Raw genomic sequence first — 20,972 nt, 5'->3', positions numbered from 1 at the left:
GTTTTACTGGTGATATACTTAGTCTCCTCTTTGCACCATGGCCATTTGATGGACCTGCGATCTTTTCTGTGGAAGTTTGAACCGTTTCGTTCTGTTCTGCCTTGTCCCCTCCTTCTGGGGAATCAATCACGTTCTCTTTTTCTTTTTCTGTATTGTCTGCTTCTGGGAAAGCCCTCCTCTGATCAGGCTCTTCTGCTTTTTCACCTCTTTCGAGCCCTTCGTCACCGTTACTTTCTTCAGACTCTTTATCACTTTCAGCTGCTTCAGGCTCTTTATCACCTTCAGCTGCTTCAGGCTCTTTGCTACCCTCAGCTGCTTCAGGTTCTTTGTCACCTTCAGCTGCTTCGTCGCTGTCTGAACTTTCTCCTTGGTCTTCCCCAAGTGAGTTGGTCGCTTCGTCCTCAGAGAATGTTTCCCTCTCTTCTGTTCCTGCCTGTTCGCTTTCAGTTTGGTTTTGCTCTGTCTCAGCACTCAGCACTGTTTTATCAGGCACTGGCAGTTTCAGCGCTTCAACTTCCTCATCTGTGGGACACAACACTTTCTTTGTGTGACTGGCGTGAATTCAGTTGGGAACTCCCGCACACTTCACAGCGGTAGTGGTCGTCAGGATCACTTGGAAAGGGCCTTTCCAACGGGGTTCCAAACACGACTTTCTCACGTGCTTCTTTACCACGACCCAGTCACCTGCTTTCAGGGCGTGTCCTGGACCTTGGATCGGTGGCAAGGTGGTTGCTTCCACCTGGTGAGAGAAAGAGAGAACCACGTCAGCCAGACCCTTGCAGTAGTCTAACACCATATCATCTGTAATATTCAAAAGCGCGTTTGCGGGAACTGCAGGAAGTCTCATAGCCCTGCCCTTGAGAATTTCGTGCGGAGACAATCCAGTCTTTCTATCAGGGGTGTTTCTCATTGACATTAGCACCAAGGGCAATGCGTCAGGCCATTTCAAATTTGTCGATGCACATATTTTCGCCATTCTTGATTTCAGTGTACCATTCATTTGCTCCACCAGTCCTGAGGCTTCAGGGCGATAGCTACAATGCAGTTTTTGCTCAATGTTCAGCGCTGCGCAAAGTAACTTTATCACCTCGTTATTGAAGTGACTTCCCCTATCTGATTCTAAAGAGATCGGGAATCCGAAACGTGGTATCAACTCCCTCAACAATAGTTTTGCAACTGTAAGGCTGTCATTTCTACGTGTGGGGTATGCCTCAATCCAGTGACTAAAAATGCACACAATCACCAACACATACTTCAGACCTCCATGCACAGGCATCTCAATGAAGTCCATCTGCATTCGACTAAACGGGCAACTGGCCCTGCCAATGTGGCTCGCGTTCACTACTGTTCCCTTTCCTGGGTTCATCTGCTGGCAAATAACACATCAATGGCAAACTGCTTCTGCAGCTTGACGAAATCTGGGGTTAAACCAATCAGTTTTGAATAATCTTATCATGGCATCTCTCCCTAGGTGAGTTTGCCCATGATAGAACCGCGCAAGCTGTGATAAGAGACTGTTTGGCAAAACGAATTTTCCTTCATTTGAAACCCATAACTCATCTGGTCTCTTTGTACATTGTGATTTAATCCAGGAATCTCTTTCATCCTCCCTGACGTTATTCTGTAATGCTTTTAATTCATCTATTGTATCTACGACCTTCAAGGCAAATGCTTCAGCTGGTTCGAGTTCTGGTTCACTTATCGAATTCCATTCATCTCTGAGTAACATACAGTTCAAGGCACAAAATCTTGCGACTTGATCCGCATATGCATTTCCCAAAGAAACATAGTCCTGTCCCTTGGTATGACCATAGTTGTCCAAAGTCGTGCACAATCCCAAACCCGTATTGACTATCAGTGTAAATGGTGACTTTCATCAATGCAGACAGTTGACATGCTCTTGTGAGGGCTACAAGTTCTGCTACTTGTGCAGAATAGACTCCTTGAAGCCAGGCCGCTTCCAAGACACCTGTTACAGTACATACAGCATATCCTGCTTTCAAAATTCCCATCCCATCTCTTAGACATGAACCATCAACGAAAACAATTTGGTCATTTTCATCAAGCTTAGTATCCTTAATGTCAGGTCGAGTTTTTGTGCAAAATTCAGTCACCTGAAGGCAGTCATGCTCGACGTCTTCAGCGTTCTCAATTTCAGCATTTTCACCAGGAAGCAAGGTTGCTGGATTCAACGTAGTGCACCTTTTCAGCTGCACATTCGGTGAGCCCAGAATTATCGTTTCATACCTTGTGAGTCTTGCTCCAGTCATGTGTTGCGTTCGGGAGCGGGTCAAAAGTATCTCAACTGAGTGAGGGACCATGACTGTTACTGGGTGTCCCATCACTATTCCTTCACTCTGAGTGAGGCTGATACCAACTGCTGCTACGGCGCGCAAACACCCTGGAAGTGCTGCTGCGACCGGATCCAAAGTAGCTGAAAAATACGCTACTGGTCTGTTTATGCCACCATGGGCTTGAGTCAAGACAGACAAAGAACATGCATCACGTTCATGACAAAACAATGTGAAAGGCTTTGTGTAATCAGGCATACCTAAAGCTGGAGCCCTGCACATGCATTCTTTCAATTCGATAAAAGCATCCATCTCATCTCCTTTCAACTCAATTTGATCCAAGGCATCCTTCTGGGTCAGCTTCAGTAAAGGCTTTGCTAGAGTTGAGAAGTTGGGAATCCACTGGCGACAATAGCTCACCATCCCCAAAAACTTCCTCACCTCCCTCCTTGTCTTTGGTGGACTCATTTGAAGTACGCTTGTTATTCTTTCCTTCATTATTCTCCGTGACCCTTTCTCTATCTGGTGACCCAAGTATTTCACCTTCTTCTGACAGAACTGCAACTTGGAAGGAGACACCTTGTGCCCATTCCTTCCCAAATGGTTCAACAGAGCAATGGTGTCGGCTGTGCAGCCACTTTCTGTCTTTGATGCAATCAATAAGTGATCAATGTACTGTACTAGGGTTGACTCGAATGGCAATTCTAATGCTTCCAAATCTTTCTTTAGAATCTGATTGAAGATTGACGGTGACTCAGAAAACCCTTGAGGAATTTGACACCAACTGTACACTCTGTCTAAGAATTTGAAACAAAAGAGATATTGACTGTCCTCATGAAGAGGCACCGAAAAGAATGCTTGTGACAAGTCGATGACTGAGAACCACTCGGCATCGCAAGGGACTTGAAACATTATCACAGCTGGATTTGGAACGACAGGGCAACACTTGACTATGATGTCATTTATTTTCCTCAAGTCCTGCACAATTCGGACCTTTCCACTCGGCTTTATTAGTCCCATGATTGGTGAATTACATGGACTGCTCAACACTTCTTTCAGTACTCCCTGCTTTACAAATTCGTCAATGAGTTGGGCAACTTTCATGAGGGTGTCTTGTGCCATGTGGTATTGTGGGGTCTGAGGAAAGGTTGCATTGGGCTTTACAGTCACTTTCACTGGTTCCACTCCTTTCATCAATCCCACCTCTTTCCCTGTCATATCCCACACTTCCTTTCCAACTGTTTCCCGTAATTCAGCTGGAATATCTTCTTCAGTTATCATCAGGAAGAGACAAATCAGAGGATACTCTTCATCGACAGTTTCCATCTCATCCCCCTCTGCACTATCCTCTTCCTCCCCATCACTGCTCGTCTGTATTTTTATTCCCTCGTTCGAACACATAATCGAACAACCCAATTTGCACAATAGGTCTCTCCCTAACAGTGCTATCGGGCTTGAGTCACATACCACAAATTTATGTAACCCTTGATAGTTACCGATGCTGACTGGTACCGGATCTGTAATTGGGTTTGTCAGGTGGCTGTTTGCCACTCCCACCACTTGAACTGTTCTCCCTGAGAGTGGCAAATTTGGTACTTCAATGCTCTTAACAGTTGAACGTGTTGCTCCTGTGTCAACCAAGAATGAGACACGATGACCCATTACTCTTCCCTCCACGTACGGACCCTTTTGATCAACTTCCAAGGATGCTGCAAGCACACAATCTCCTTCCTCTCCTGAACTTTCACTCTCCCATACATTGTTTATTCCACTCTCACTGTGTAATGGGAACTGTTGTACGGTGCCATTTGTATTCATTACCTGACCCGAGACCTGTGGAGGAACCATCACTTGCTGCTGACTCATTGGTGCCAAAGGTATTTGCATTTGCTGATTAGGTACCATGGGAAACTGCTGTTGCATTGGCTGCATTTGCGTCATCTGCATACGGGGCATCTGCATCTGCTGCGGCTGCATAGGTTGTAATCCCTGCAACTGATTTACGGTCTGAAAATTTGGGTTTGGACCTCTCATTTTCGGTCCCCTCATTGTCTGAAATGCATTGATATCATTGTTTTGCTGACCAACACCTGCACCTTCCTGCACCACCATCGGACACTCGCGTTTCCAATGTCCGACAATTCCGCACACGTGACACGGCATCACCTTTTTCAATGCCTGCACACCATTCGGAGTCACAACAGTGTTCAAATCCGGACCATTATTCCCAAAACCTCCTCTGCCTCTGCCTCTCGCCTGTGGCTGAAACATCACATTTCCCTGCAACTGCGGCTGCGGTTGCGGTACCTGCGGTTGGAACCCTTGCAACCCTTGCAAACCTTGCAGACCTGTCTGAGCTGCTTTAAGCTGCATCATCATCACTTTCTCTTTCAACCTTTTCTGTTTCACTTCAATTTCGTCGCTTCAGTATTTCGCATAATTCAACACCTCGTCAATCGGTTTCGATTGCCAGCAAATCAAATGCGACTTTATCATCTGACTTATCTCTGGTCTCAGCCCTTCCACAGATCTAAACACAAAATGAAGCATGTCCTTCGCCTCTATTGTTTCCGTGCCGCTGTAGTTCTTGAACGCCTTCAACAACCTCTCATAGTAACTATGAATCGACTCTTTAGCCTCTTGGGCAGTTCGATCGATCTTCTGCCAATCCACATTTTTCGCGGCAACCTTCGTCTTCAGATGCTCGATCACCTTATAGTACAGGCTCATCACCATAGGTGATGGTGCACCCGTATCCCTGTCTCCCTCTGGTTCACTTGTCGGCCAACCTACAGCTCTTTTGCAATCCTCCCACAAATCTGCCGGAACCACAATCTCAAAAAGGGTGTTCAGGTCTTCCCAAAGACATTTCGCAAGCTTCACAAACCTGTCAGTCTGTTGATACCATTCAATCGCTTTCTCTCTCAGTTTGGGAAAGTCATCCGTAAAAGACTGAATGTCGCTTCTGTGCCATGGTACATGTATTAATTTTACCCCTGCTGTCTCCCTCATTGGTAACATGGTTACTGCATCACTACTCTGTGGTCTTTTCTCGTTGAGCTCTGGGACACTGTCTTTCCTCTTTTCCTTTCTCTTTACCCATCTGCTTTCCCATTTGTCTAAGCACCTCCACACTTGTGCACTCTGCAACAATTCTCTAAGGTGCGCCTTCATGCCTGCTGACCTCATGTGTTCAAAATCTGTGGTCCCGAAATCCAACCTGTAGCTCCTGCTCAAGTGTTTTGTCTTGTCTATGTCAACCCCGTTTTTGTCAGCTATTTCCTGCAAACTTTTATGTACCTTGTTCACTTCTCTCGTAATCCTGGGACATAGATATCTCAGCTCTTCTTCCGAGTAGGACTCTAACCTATTCACACCCATAGTCCCTTCCACCAATTCTTGTGCTTCCATGTTCAACCTGACCCTGTTCAGATAATCTTCTCCCTTCCCACTGGCTGAGCTTTGTGTGGAATTCAGACTGTTGAACCACTGTGTCAGCTGTTGTGCATTCAACCCCATCAGTGTAGCATTTACATCGACTGCCATTGATGGTTGCGGCAACTTTTCAGTATTCGATGACAGCGGTATCACCAGTGGGGGACTCGACCTCACCAGTGTTGACTGAGCACATATGGGACTAAACTCCATCAAGGACCCAGATCCATTTGGCTGACCCGCTATCGGAGTTATCCCTGGAGTGTTTTCTATGCACCTCCTTTCTGTCCCATTCTGCAGCATTGATCCCTGACCGCTCATACCTAGGTTAGGCTGACTGTACAAAGGTACCTGTGGACCTACAGTAATGGGTAGCGATATCGCATCTGGGTTTTGTCCATTTCCCATGTTCTGAGACATGTTCATTCCCACACTATGGGTCATCATTGCCGGCATGCCCATCTGACTCCCCGTCATCTGAGCATGTGCTGTCCCCCCCTGCATCTGCTTTTGAGGCATCAAAAACTGGGTTGATTCGGCTTGTGCCAATGTCGGGTTGTGACCATTCTGTACTCCCCTTACGGTTGGATCTAGAATCATTCCTGCACTGTTGTCACTGCTGTAGTACCCTGGGATCTGCGGCTGATAATTTTCTGCTGGTTTCAACATGGGCAAATCTGGATATATTCTCCTAACCTGCGGTATCTGCGGGGTGAACAGTAAACTCGGGTCCTTAGACCCCGATGATGCTCCTGAACTCTGAGTTTCACTGTTCTGTACCGGTGCCGGAGGGGCAGAACTGGTACTTGGACCTTGTCCACTCTCTGCATAAGGTGGTGGACGGTCGTTCAGCAATTGCATGATTAACTCCTCATCCTCTAACTCCTCTTCTCTTCTCAACTTTTCCTCGTCCTCTCTATCCTTGGAACACCTCCTGTTTGTCTTACAGGTAGCTTTATTACCTGTCTCCTCTTCTTCCTTAGTAATTGCGGGAAACAATTTTATCCCCTGCAATACATCTGACCTCCACACCTTCTGTGCATTATCCCACCTAGCGTCCGCTAGTGTCTTTTCTACCTTCCTTATCCTAGTTTCGAACTTATTTTGCTGCTGCTGTCTAGCCATTAGTTCCCAAATTGCTAGAGCCTCAAACTGTGCTGGCCTTGGAGGTACCTTCATGTCGTACATCGCAAATCTCAAATTCTCTAGGATCCTTATATTAAATGTCCCATGGATCGGGAACGCTACGCTCCCATGTTTCTCTGTCAACTTGTGCCATTGCTTTAGCCAAAGGCACGGAGCTACCCCCTTTTCCTCCATTACAATGTAAGCTGGTGTGCCTTCGGGCGGCGTCTCCTCTCCTACGCTCGCTTTAATGTAAGACTCCCCCTTCATCGCACTCTTGAATGCCTTAAAAAATTTCATTTTTCTCGTCTTTTATTTCACAAAGTTTGTAATCAATAAGTGACTTTAATTCCCGGAATACTCTTCGCTTGCCTTTCCCCTTCCAATCGAGTCCCACGGACTGCATCCAATCCGTGCGCGACCCTTCTCACCAACCAACCTATCCCAGCGCGGCTCCTAGTGACGTCACACTCACACACACTGCGGCTGACAAAGCCTGCGGCGAGTCCTCCTTCACTCAGCTCCTCTCGTAACAACTTCTAGCATGTATCGCGAGCTACCAAAAATATAAAACAGATCTGTTGGTTTACTACAGGAGGGGTAACACAATCGCTTCAGGACCTTAGGGATTTTTCACTAGCCTCGGTAGTTATTCCATCTTTCTCGGTCCCCACTTTCGCAAGCAAATCTGACCCGCAGACCTACTCTCAACTTGTCAATGATCTATTCTAGTGCACTTAGAATTTTGTCAAAGCCCGAAGTCGAAGTTTCTTTCACTCCCTTGACACACGTACCGACTCGTTGACCACGCCCGATCAACCTACTAAACCGCCCAGACCACAACATAAAACAACATACTCCGGAGTCTCTTGACCTCGCAGGGCCCGTCTCAACAACAACAACCACGTGGACCTTTTTTTATGCACGAAGCGCCACATGCACATGAAGTTCGACGACTTCCCTACTCTCACACTCGGAGTCGCACCTCCGCTATTTCTATGAAGTTCGACGACTTCCCTACTTCTACACTCGGAGTCGCACCTCCGCTATTCTCTAAAATCCTCGCAACCTTTTCACACAATCTGCGGCAATAAGCTGTGCAAGCGCAAAATCCTAACTTCACTCATACCATCACTAGTACCGCCAACGCCGATTTCACACCTCCATTCTCTCCATTCGCAAGCTCCGAGATCCCGGGAAAGTCGCGGTGGACCTAGCCCATCATCATTTTCTCAATCTGTTTTACCCAAGAAAAATCTAATTCAACTTCTCGAATGGGGTCCCAAAGGGCGAAACCGTTAATTCAACACCATATACTTTAAGAGTGAGGGGTCCCAAAAGGCGAAACCGTCCTCTGCTACCATCTACTGATAGAGCGTTCCGTACTAATAATTTACTTATATCTTGGACGCTCTTTAGGCCGATGAATCTTTTGGCTAAGTGGGACTCTCTTCACCCGAGACCAGCCAACTTAATGTAATCGATAATCAATAACGAACATAAGCAATGCCCTGATCAACATAACACTTAACAATTAATCCAGAATACATTTCGACGAACCCTGGCCTTCCAGTCAGGAATAGCACACCAATTTATTCAAAGTTAGTGAATTTATTTCCCTATATTAACAAAGCTAGCACAATATAGATGTGTCTCAACACCAAATGATAAACATAAATGAACATTAATAGCTGTCCATAACGGCGAAACAGGTGTAATCTATGCAGCATTTGAATAACAAGGCATTCGATAATAGCAATGCAAATCACTAAAACTATAATCTGTAATGAGCTAATTGCATACATTTAGTCAGCATAACAAGGTCTCAAATTGCATCGTGCGACAAAAGAATCCTCATCTAACCACAAACTAGCATCGGCATGTGGGACTTCATGCAAAAACAATTTAGCAACATAAATTTGGAAAACTCCTAACTAGGGCTCTTATAAAAAATCAGCAGTTGGTTACCTAAAAGAAACACAATGCAATTGTACAATTTCCTTTCATATTTACCAATTACGATCAGCATTCAAGGAAGTCTTCGTCTCACAGGTACCGTTTCTCGATCAGCATGGGATGGGGCAAAGGGGCAGGGGTGGACGGGGCAATTGCCTCACGGCGGCAAGATAAAACTACTACTTCATGCAAAGGGACAAATCAAAGTTAAAGTCTCTAGGGTAAGAATCATTTAAGTCTCTTTCTCTCGATTAGAGAAAGCATCAAAGTCTCTTTCAAAATGGCGTCGCAGCAAGGTGGGCCATATTAGCTACAAAATGGCGCAATGGGTGCAATGTCGGGTAAAAAGCTGGTAACAGCAATAATGGCTGCAATGGCTGTAATGGCTACTTTCTTCTTGTGCACCTGGTTTAAATAGACAACAGTTCAAATCCAGTAGGGTCTTCCATTGGAGGGTTCATAGGTTGGCTTCAAATTGTCCAATCAAAAACAACAGTTCTCAAGCTTTACTTAAGCATACATTATCCTTGGAGACGGGTACGCAAGTTGCAACATTTTATACCAATTAACTCACTTTCAGAGCTTCCATTGTCCGCACCTGCAGATTGACCTTGGAGCAAAGAGAAAAATGCCAGGCTGGCACGAAACCTTAAGATAAGCATGTGAACGATCTCAGTGGAAAAGTACAGCTTCAAGCAAAAATACACGTTTATTTAGCACATTGGAAAAATACGAGCATCTAAATCGTGAGACCAGGCAACTAGGCCGAAGCCTCCGCTAAAGTTATGCTAAGCTAAAACATTTCAAACAAGCAAATCATAGCACATGTTTATGATTATGTCGGATTAGTGCAATTTTAATACACCACGTTATATAAAGCACGCTTATAAATGTTGGCAAACTACTCTGAGGGCACATTTTGTCCCCGTACAATCTTTATTAGTTCGGTTAAAGTCACACATGATTATTTCATACTACGTTTATGCGTCAATAAATGTAAAACCTTCATTTCTGCTTCATCACATGTAACATTTTCTCTCACAGATCTACCATGAAACCGTCACATGCCCGTCCCCCCACCCACAACCAGTAGTAAGGATAACAGATTGGCCACCTATTTATATTGTAGTTTAGATACCCAGAACTGGGAGCCACTTCTCCAGGGTCTCCCTTCTAGCGTCATAAACCTTGCTTTTTGTGACTTCCCTGTTCATGGCTCGGATGGAGACCCCTTCTGCTCTCCCAACAGGGAACAGGAATGCAATCTCAATGCAGCTGCAAAGCAGCAAACATACCCACAAGATGCCACCCATACTTTAGCACTGGAGAAAGTTTGATTCAGATCACACCAACAAACATTTCACTACCACCAAAATACTGATAATGCCGGGAAACGCAATTAATCGGGAAGCATACAAAGCACCGACTAGACAGCATTAAAAGCGAAGGCCTGGTTAAGAATCTGTTTCAAAGCAATTCATATCGTATCTGCATCATCTGGAACATTAAATTGTTCATGACCAAAATAAAAGACTTAGGTCCTCGGTTACGAGTCCCTAGCAGTACACTGAACCGCCTGAGCTCCTGTGGCGCAGTGTACCAACCCATATTTACAAGGTCATGCAAAGCCACCTTGCATGGCTTTTCATGGCATTGTAAATATGCACTCCTTTTACACATAACACTGTGTGAAATGGGTGTTCGCAAGCAACACCCATAGAACCAGAAGGAATCTGATGCATTCCCAGATATACAAGTCTGAGAATGCGTCAGATTCCTAAGCCACCTCCGGGGTGGCATAAGAATGACGCAACAGGGATAAATATCTTTCTTTCTCCCTGCAGCACACATAGAAAGATTAAAACACCTCTTGTGATTGTTTATGTGCAGGAAAGTGCCCCTTCCTGCACAAAAACAATCACCCCGCAACGCAGGCATCCTTGCACCATGTTAGCACTAGGCAGCAATGTGTGTGCCAGCGCAGGGGGAGTGGACAGAAATGCACTGTATCTTGTAGCATAGGGCGACGCAGCAAGGCACTTGCCGCTCCCCCCTGCACCACAGGCTTTGTAAATGAGGGTCCCAATATCTTATTTCATCTACATAGTATACATACAATCATTGTATTATCCAAGAAATTCATCATGGCAAATAGAAATCAGCCAAAAATAAACGCAGATAAGCTGGTGAAGTGCTGTTCTCACAAGTTTCGAACATTTAAAATGGGTAGACGTTCTGCTGCACAAAAACCTCAAATAAGTAAATGAACAGTAGTCTTTAATAAAAAAAGATGCACGATAATAATTGCAAACAAATAGTAGGTTTTATATACGCATCACAAAACTACGAGGCGAGTGCCAGTGGTTGGTGGCGCAACATCACTGGCTGAATAAAGTGATCAGTGTGAGTAGCAAGACAAACACAGCCCTTGTAATTATGGTACAAAATATCATGGGTCCGTGGTGGTGGCTTATGTCAATAACATTTCAATCCCAAGTTGAATTAAGGAATCATCAGCAGGACTTTTAAGTATGGGATGTACGAGAGAGAGTAGTGATATAAGAAAGGTTTGGACATCTGCTTCGAAGAAGAGGCACAGTGGCCTGGGTGAAAAACACCAGGTACATAAAAGGAGTAGATGGCAAAATTGTGGAGGAAAGTCTTTGCAGGTACACAATCGGCCACCAGCCTGGCGGGTTCTGCAGTATGAGATGTGGAGCCCGTGAAGTGAGAAGCGGAAAAGATTACACACGTTTAAAATGAGGCCGCATACAGCAAAGGCAGAGCAATTGTCTGACGGTCTGCAAGCAGACCACAGAAACCAGAGCAGAGGGCGCTTCTGCACTCGAGGATGGAAGTAGATGTAGTAAAAGCAGAGACCAATATATTTCTCGCACTGCCAGTGCCCATGGTTTTTACTTGATCTTTCTCTCCCTTAAAGTGACCAAAAAAATATCCACACAGCAGAGGTGATGCGTCGGTTCTGCTTGGAGTTACGTTCATGCAGCAGAGCAAATGTGTAGATTCCGCTGAATCCACAGATAGACTGGCAGAGCACCTTCCCACCCACTTGCAAGGGTTCAGGACTAGGGAGACATCACTTGGCTGTGTAGGACTCACAGATGACAGTGTCCAAGCGCTGGGTTCAAGGTTGTTGGATCCTTCTGTCCCTGAAGATCTTGTCAGGAGGCCAGCCAACTAGCTCTTGGAGTCACTCTGGATTCTGGGTTGGAGAGATGCAGGTCCAGTTCTTCTCACTCCCAGGCAATAGGGCAGAAGGCAACAGGCTAGCCCACCAAAACAGGAGTCCACCAGAGTCACAGTTCTTCAGCAGCACAGCAGGCCTTCTTCCTGGCAGAGTGTCCACAGGTCCAGACATGTACTGATGTGGTGGTGTCTGAGGTCCAGTTGTTATACTCAGTGGTGCCCTTGATGTAGGGGAGACTTCAAAGACATGCCTTTGGAGTGTATAGATGCTCTCCCTGGCTCCAGACTAGCTACAGAGGGTCTGCACCCCTTTGTGTGGAGACAGTTCTCAGTATATATAGATGCAAGTGACACTGTGTCCAGCTCCTCCCTACCATTCTGCCCAGCCATCAAGTCACAGTTAAGCTTCCATTCTGTCTGTCTGTCTAGGAGGAATACACAAAGCGCAACTGCCAACTACAGCCAGTCACGTGACCAGAGACAGGGTGCAGTCACCAAACAGCTAAGGTGAGAAAATGCTAACCGGGTTCAACAGATGCAGCCCAGTCCTTCTTACCCAGGTAAGAGCGCCGCAGGTTACCACAGCAGGGCAGCAGTCTTTCAGAGCAGCAGTCCAGCAGAGGGGCAATCCTTCTTCTTGGTGGAGTCCACTGGTCCCGAAATGTACTGAAGAGTTGTGGTCTGAGGTCCAACCTTTATGCCTGGTGCCCAGTTTGAAGTGAATGAAGCTTCTAGAGGCTTCTACCCATCTGCGGTGCCAGACATCCCCTTCCTCCTTGTCCTAGACCCAGCTTGTCTAGGATCACAATAATACAGTGTCAAACCCCTTGTGAGAGTGCTCAGGCAGAACCTTTGTGACTGTGCGAGTGTGATAGGTGATACCTCTTTCCCCTCATTGCTTCAGAGTGGCCCTTCCTGCCAATACCTATCTTCCGTTTGTCTCACTGTCTGGGAGTAATACACAAAGACCAACTGTCAGCTACACCTAGTAATGTGACCCAGGATGAGACTGCAGGCACCAAATGGTTAGGACAAGAAAATTCAAACTTTCTAAAAGTGCCATTTTCAGAACTGTAAAATTCTAACTTTACCATCCATTTTTTGACACCAAACTTGACTTGCCTTCCTGCTTCCAGATTGGAAGTTACAACATATTACATGTAGTAAGGGTAACTCCAATGTTATCTCATGGGAGATGCATGCCTTACAGTAGTGAAAAACAACTTTAAGATTTTTTCACTAGCAGGACATGTACAACTTAAATGTAAATCTCCTATTTTTTAAATATACTGCACCCTGCCTTCTGGGCTGTTCATAGCCTACCCTTGGTTTCACTTGTATGATTTAAAAGGGACTCTGATAGTTCATGAAGGGAAAAAAAAAACATTAAAAAAATAAGGAGCTGACCACACACTCCATTATTTGGTGGGGTGGACTCAAAACAATTACAAGCATTGGCAACACGAATAGGTCTCGCCTTTGCAAGAGCTATTGGCTTTGCCAATATGATTTAGCCATGTTGTACACCAGCTTGGCAGCTGTTCAGCATGGCTAAAAGTGGTGTAAAGGAGCGTGGCATGGGGTGGAGTGTTGTAAAGCACAGAGTCATGCATTACAATGGGGTGTAATGGAGTGGTGTAAAGAGGTGTGGAGTGGTTCAGAGTAGAGTTGAGTATTGTGTAGTGGCATAGGGTGGCATGGAGTTGAGTGGCATAGTGTTGTGGAGTGCTGTGGAGGTAGTAAAGAGTTGTAGAGTGGAAGGGCATAAAGTGAAGTAGAGTGTTGTAGAGTTGAGTGATGTAGCATGGAGTAGAGTGTCAAAGTGGAGTAGAGTGTCAGAGTGAGTAGAATGTCAGAGTGGAGTAGAGTGTTGTAAAGTGGTGTGGCGTAGAGCATTGTTGAGTGGTATAGAGCAAAGTGGGGAAACATAGAGGGAGTTGTGTAGAGTGGAATAGAGTGCTGTAGAGTAGAGTGGTGTCGAGTGGAGTAGATTGTCATAGAGTGGAGTGACAGAGTGGCATTGAGAGGAGGGGCGTAAAGTGAAGTACTAGAGTGGTGTAAAGTGAAGTAGTAGAGTGGAGTAGTGTGTCATAGAATAGAGTGGAGTAAAGTAGCATGGACTAGCGTAGAGGGAGTTGCACAGAGCGCTGTAGAGTGGAGTAGCGGTGTGGAGTGAAGTAGAGTGGAGTGACATAGAGTGGGGTAGTGTGGAGTAGAGTTTAATGGAGCAGAGAGTCATAGAGTGGAGTGTTGTAGAGTGGAGTAGAGTGGCCTAGAGTGAAGTGGTGCAAAGTACCGTGGTGCAGGGTAGATTGGCATGGAGTGCAGTGGCTTAGAGTGTATTGGTTTTGAGTAAAGTGGTGTATGGTGCATTGGCATAGAGTGCAGTGGCATAGAGTAAGAAGAGTGGGATAGAGTAGAGCAGTACATAGTAGAGTAGGGTGGAGTGGTGAAGTTTGATTGCAGTGGTGTACAGTGCAATGGTGCACACTGGAGTGGCACACGGTGGAGTGGTGGAGGGTGGAGTAGAGTTGCATGGAGTGCAGTGGTGTAGAGTGCAGTGGCATAGAGTGCAGTGGCATAGAGTAGACTGTTTCAGAGTATAAAGATGTGGTACAGGGTAAAGTGGAGTAGTGCAGGAAAGAGTGCAGATGTGTAGAGTAGCATGGTATGGAGTGCAGTGGCATCAAGTTACATAGATTGCAGTGGCAAGGAGTGTAGTAGTGGAGAGTAGATCACAGTGGCGCAGAGTGTGGTGGCAGGTAGTGCATTGGCGTAGAGACAAGTGGTACAAAGTAGAGTGCAGTGGCATAGTGCGCAGTAGTGCAGAGTAGCGAAGACTTCAGAGGTGGAGAGTGGAGTCTTGCAGAGCAGAGGGTCTTAGAGTGCAGTTGTTTAGAGTGCATTTGCATAGAGTGCACTGGCATAGTATGCAGTGGTGTACAGTGTTGCAGAGTAGAGTGCCGTAGACAGCAGTGGCATACGGTACAGTGGTGCTGAGTAGGACAGAGTGGCGTAGAGTGCATTCATGTAGACCGCAATACTGTAGAGTGGTGTAGCATGCAGTGGTGCAGAGTACAGTGGGTGGTGTTGAGTAGAGTATAGTGGTGTAGAGTGCAGTGGTGCACAGTAGTTGGTATAGAGTGCAGTGGCATACCGTGCATTGGTTTTGAGTAAAGTGGTGTTGAGTACATTGGGTGGAGTGCAGTGGTTTAAAGAAGACTGCCGTAGAGTGCAGTGGCATAAAGTAGAGTGGTGTAGAGTGGTGCAGAATAGAGTAAAGTGACATTGAGTACAGTTGTGTAGAATGAAGTGGCGTAGACTGAAGTGTTGCAAGGTAGAGTGGAGTTCTCAGGGTAGAGTGGACTGGCACAGAGTAGTGGCATACAGTGCACTGGCATAGAGTGCAGTGGTGCAGAGTAGAGTGGGTGGTCTAGACTGAAGTGGTGTAGAGTGCACTGGCACTGAGCACAGTGAGGCAGGGTAGAATACAAAGGCATAGAGTACAGTGGCATGAAGTGCAGTGGTGTACAGTAGATTAGAGTATAGTGAGCAAGTTGCATTGAGTGCAGTTGTATAGAGTGTAGTGGAGCGGATTAGAGTGGCACAGAGTACAGTGGCAGAGATCTCAGTGGCAGAGTCCAGGGTTTGCAGAGTAGAGTGTTGTACAGTGCAGTGGTGTAGAGTAGAAGGGGTCAGAGTGCAGAGGCATGGAGTGAGGTAGTGATGAGTAAAGTGGTGTAGAGAGCAGTGGAATAGGGTACAGGGCACAGAGATAGAGGAAATGGTATCCTTGTGTCCTGTAAAAAATTCAGGACCAGTAATTTGTTTCCAATATGTCCTTGATGCCAGATTGTCCTTATGCGATTGCACCTGTTGCACAAATAAAAGAGTGACATATAAGTATGTGCTAAAGGTAGGGACAGCAGAAAGAGGCACATGCTAAAATCTTATGAAATATTACTGATGAGGATTTGTTGTTGTTTCAGAAGAACACATTGACATAGGTTAGAGGTGATAACGCAAGTTGGTCAAACCTATTTTAATGAAAAAGTGCTCCGTGGCAGAGATAGTGTGTCCTGAGATTTAGTGGTATTAATTAAAAATGCAGCTGTATTTTATTGTGGAACAAAAAAATGTAATTGTATATTCATCTTATTTTTGACATAAGGTGGTACTGCACGTAATACATGCAAGGTAAGTGAGCTGCACTAAGTAATGTTGTATAGAATAGAGGTGGAAAAGTAATAAAAAAGCAAGAGGCCTGCTTGTGTTGCTTATGTAATTTAATAGACTGGGCCTGAAAGACCATATATTTTTAATTGAGGCCTGCTTGTTTAACGTCTACATGGCCCTGCTAGTCACCCTCATCAGAAGCTACAGAATAAGCATCATCTCCTACGTCAACGACACCCAACTCATCCTCTTCAACGAACCCGCCAAAGCCAGACACAACTTCCATGAAGACATGGAAGCAGTTGCCAACTGGATGAGATACAGCTGCCTTCAACTCAACGCAAACAAGACAGAATTACTCATCATGAGCCCTCAACCCAACATGTGGAATTCATCCTGGTGGCCACCCACGCCCTCCAGCCAAGCCCGCAACCTCAGAATCATCCTGAACTCTGACCTCAGCATGAACAATCCAATCAACTCAGTCACCCCCACCTGCTTCTGCACCCTCCGCCTCCTACGCAAGTCCTTCAAGTGGATCCCCCTGGAACATAGAAAGACCGTCACACACGCCCTCACCACCAGCAGACTGGACTACAGCAACACACTCTACGCTGGAATCAACAAGAAACTCACCCTCAAACTACAAAATATCCAGAACGCCGCCGCCAGACTGTTTCTCAACCTACCCCGACACTGCCACATCTTGCAAATCCTGCGTACACTGCCCTGACTCTCCATAGAGAAATGAATAACTTTCAAGATCCTCATCGATGATCACAAAGCCCTCCACAATACTGGACCAGCCTACCTGAACCAGCGACTCAACTTCCACGTACCCCACAGGGCCCCTACGCTCAGCCCAGCACTCTCTCGCTGAAGTACCCCGCATCAGGAAAACCAGAACAGGAGGATGCTCCTTCTCCTACCTCGCAGCCACCACCTGGAACACCCTTCCTCTCCACATCAGACAAACTACTTCCCTCCTCAGCTTCACAAAGGAACTAAAGACATGGCTTTTTTAAGAAACACCTCACTGGTAAACGCTACACTCCCCCCCCCCCAGCACCTTGAGACCCTAACGGGTGAGTAGTTGCACTTTACAAGCACTGACTGATTGACTGATTGATTGTGTTGCTTATGCAATTTAATAGGTGAAAGACAGGGCATGAAAGAGCATACATTTTTAATTCTTGTCCATGGTGAAGGGGCATGAAGGATGCAATGTGAATGTTGTTACTGCATGTAGTGAGGTGTAAGTAGACACAGTTTCGAGCAAAGTGTTAAAAGAACCTAAATGCACATTGTGCAGCTTTGATTTTGGAAAGGTAGAAGGAGAGGAGTTTTGGGGGTCCTTAGATCTGTGGGTGGGTGTAGGAGGGATTCTCAGAGTGACTCTAAAATTGTGGTGTCTGTTTGTTCACAAGTAGCAGGAAGGTTGTGTTACAACTTGAACATTTGTGCATAAATAAAGCACAAAGGAGTGAAATTACTGTGCTGGAGCCAGTAGTTGTGCTGCCTGAATGGAAGATAGGACTTTGTAAAAGCATGGGGCAGAGGTGAGGTGAGGTGAGTCTAGGTACAGAAAAGGAATATGTAGAAGGATGAAATGAAGTTGTGGTTTATGTTCATTGTGTTTGCTTTGGGCATGGTGCCACTCTACCTCCTGCACAAATGTAATGTCCGGTCTTGTAAGTGTAGTTCAGAATGACTGATAAAGAGAGAGGTGTGTTGTTGGTGTGTTTGCCCCGAAGCAGGGTGATAAGTTGTGGTGTTAGTAAACAATAACCATTCTTTGTATTTTAGCATGGAGCTAGTGCCCAATTGTATATTCTGGTGTAGTCAGTGTGTGGTATGTGCTATTGTAAGTAAAAGAATTGTGTTCCTGTCTGTTTAAAATGTAAACTGAACCATTAGCGTAGCTTTAATGTTTCCATGAATTCATATTGTCCTGGTGTCACTGCACTTACTGTTTGGATTTAAAGTAAGTTCCTGGAAATGCATGTTCAAAAGATAAGAAAGGAAGAGGGAGTTTGAGGTGCTTAGAAGAGAGGTGATGACGTGTTGTTGTTTGTGAAGAACAACATTGCCTATTTGCCTATGCTGACCTTGTCCCAGCGTACTTTTCAGGCACCGGGACATTTTTAGCATCATTTGCACTGTTGTCTGCTTTCATTCTAAGCAGCAACTTGCAGATGGAGAGGGGGCTTTTTATTTGTTTTCACCTCCAGCTGGGCCTAAGATAAAGACTGAAGTTAAGGGGCCATCAGGCCTCCATTTGTTCCAATCTGTTCCTGGCTGAGTGCGGCCTGGATGCTCCCACTTAGATGCAGATGGAAAGGAGGGGAAATAAAGGCTCACAGCTTGTTAGTACATCACAGGTGCTTGAAAGAGGCCTGCTTTTCACTTTGTTTAGTTCATGTTTATAAGAGAAATGCATGCACTTTAAGAATATCAGAAGTATTGGGCTGTCCCAGTTTTTGCACAAATAACAATGAAATAGCAATATTTTATTTCTTTTATAGCATTACTCATCCTAGTGCAGGGTGTAAAAGTGCTTTACATAACATACAATTCAAATATGGCACGAAATCATGTAACTACGTAAATCAACGTACAATATGTTTACTGCATAAAATAGTATGGGTTACAAGGTGTAGGAGTCACATGTCCTTCATAGCACACTGTGCTGTATTAGAAGGATTACAATTTATTAACTGCAAATAACAAAAGTATCACTGTGCTAAAAGCAGCAACCCACTTACTTATGTAGCTAAAATAAAATTCTGCCATCTGCATGTTACATGATGTGCTATTTAAGGTTTATGTTACAGCCTTGTAAATGGAACATGGGAGGGGCAAGAACAGGCTCCATGGGAAGAGTAATCTGCATTTCTCTTTCCTTTCACTTTAAAGCGCTTTAACTTTGAAGCCATACAAAGAAAAGTAAACACCAAGCTCCCTTGGAAGACACAGCTAGACATTTGACCTTGGTCTTTGAAAGCACAGCAAATGTGACAAGATAAGGACAAGATTTAAAGGCTTATTTACAGAAAGTATGTTCATGGAAGAATACAGTAAACAAGCTTTAGGCAACAAGAGGTACAAACTCAAGCTGGGCAGCCTAAAGCAAAGAAAGCCTGCAAGTTTCCAGAATATGTTAGTTACAAACCACAAAGCCAATGCTAAGCAACGGGTAGATTGCATTCCTAGGTCAACTTCTGAATATCCCCAAAATGTCTTTAGAAAACCAAACAGCTGCACTGTCTGGTAGGCTGAGACCTAAAAATGATGCTTTCACCCATATTCAATTTCCTGATTAAAATGCTACCCCCTAAACTTTTGAACAACTTCTTTAAATCAATAAATAACATTTTCATTAAATACATTATTTTAATCTCCAGGATCATAAAAGTATGACAGAGAAAATACAAATAAAACACTTCCTCGAAGAGGTGTATAAACATGTCATCATCAATTAAATAAGCATTTTGTATCATGCTACTCGTCAGCATATACAGAACAATAAAAAAGAGCAAGAATAAGACTAACATAAGATGAAAAGATTTTGGAGCTAAAAACGTTAATAACATTTAAAAATTTAATCAGAACTAACAGATTTGGGTTGAAGTGCTTGATCACAAAATGTGCAAATTTCTAATAGGAAACTGGGCCAGACACAATACAGCTTCCATCATCCAGTCACACTCTATTCTGGGGTATACTGGAGCTCTGCTCTATCCTCAGCTGTTTTCATAAACTTTGTGTGCCTCAGCAACACACACAATAGGAATCTGGAAACTGAGAAACCATCAATCTGCTTAGGTCTGTAGAGAGGATACTAAATGCTTCCAAATAATAGCCTGTACCTAAAACTCCATCACAAGGGGACTATCCAGTTAATCCTTTGGGGTTGTTACTCAGGGAAAAAGAACAATATGTGTGCCAATGATTCCATAACCTCTCTGCAGACTCAGCATAGGTCATCTCGGATGACATCTCTAGACCATTTATTATAAAATTGCTTGGTTGGAAGAGTCCTATGCCTATACTGGATATACAGGTTGCGTGCCAAAGATGGGGTGATTTCTTCTATAGTTGGTTCATAGCAGGGCAATGGTTTGACATTAAGGAAGTCCCTTACCAGAAAGCCTCCACTATAGAGATTTATTTGGTAAGTAACAATTTCCAAGTAGAACTCTCTTAGCCTGATCTTAGCCACTTTACATAGGTCTCTGGGAGAAGCAGAAAATCATTGATACCCCAGTTTTTCCAAAAGCAGGTGCATAGGATTCAGCCAGGGAATTTTGCAAACATAATTTGTTGACATCAGGTTTCTCAGCCCCACTCTGTAGGACGTTAACTTTGCCGTAATCCACAGTCATTTCCAATAGGTAAGGATTCTGCACTCATTTTTCTAGAGGATACGTCTGAGGGCCAAGTCGAAACAGAGAGGGATCAACGAGGTTCTTGCTGGTAGCCCTGAGAATGACTTGAGGAACCTATTCTCTACTGATGTAAGTGAATGGGTGTTGACAGACCCCCAGAGTTTGCAAACACATATGGCCACAGTTAGAGCTTTCATATTGTAAATTTCTAGGGCTGGTGCCATAATCCTAGATAAGGTTTTTATGTGGATTGTTTGATATGGAGGCTGAATACTGTGTTTCTGGTGTAAGGGATTTCTGGAGCTGCATTCCCCAACTTAGGTTTTGCATGAGTCTCACACCCAAATAATCAAAGTGGTGTACCTGGTCAATTGTGTGGCTGAGCACTCTCATT

At 44.8% G+C, this 20,972-nt stretch overlaps 1 protein-coding gene across 1 annotated transcript in view; it reads right to left on the bottom strand.

Moving 5' to 3' along the window:
* Positions 1 to 20,972, bottom strand: part of LOC138250114 (histamine H2 receptor-like) — a 413,320-nt gene that overhangs the window by 216,497 nt on the left and 175,851 nt on the right. The gene's annotated exons all lie outside the window — the stretch shown is intronic.

This window comes from Pleurodeles waltl, chromosome 1_2, assembly GCF_031143425.1.
Source record: "Pleurodeles waltl isolate 20211129_DDA chromosome 1_2, aPleWal1.hap1.20221129, whole genome shotgun sequence".
NCBI lineage: Eukaryota > Metazoa > Chordata > Amphibia > Caudata > Salamandridae > Pleurodeles > Pleurodeles waltl.
Note: the sequence above shows the minus strand (reverse complement) of the source record. Positions and strands in the feature narration are given on the sequence as shown.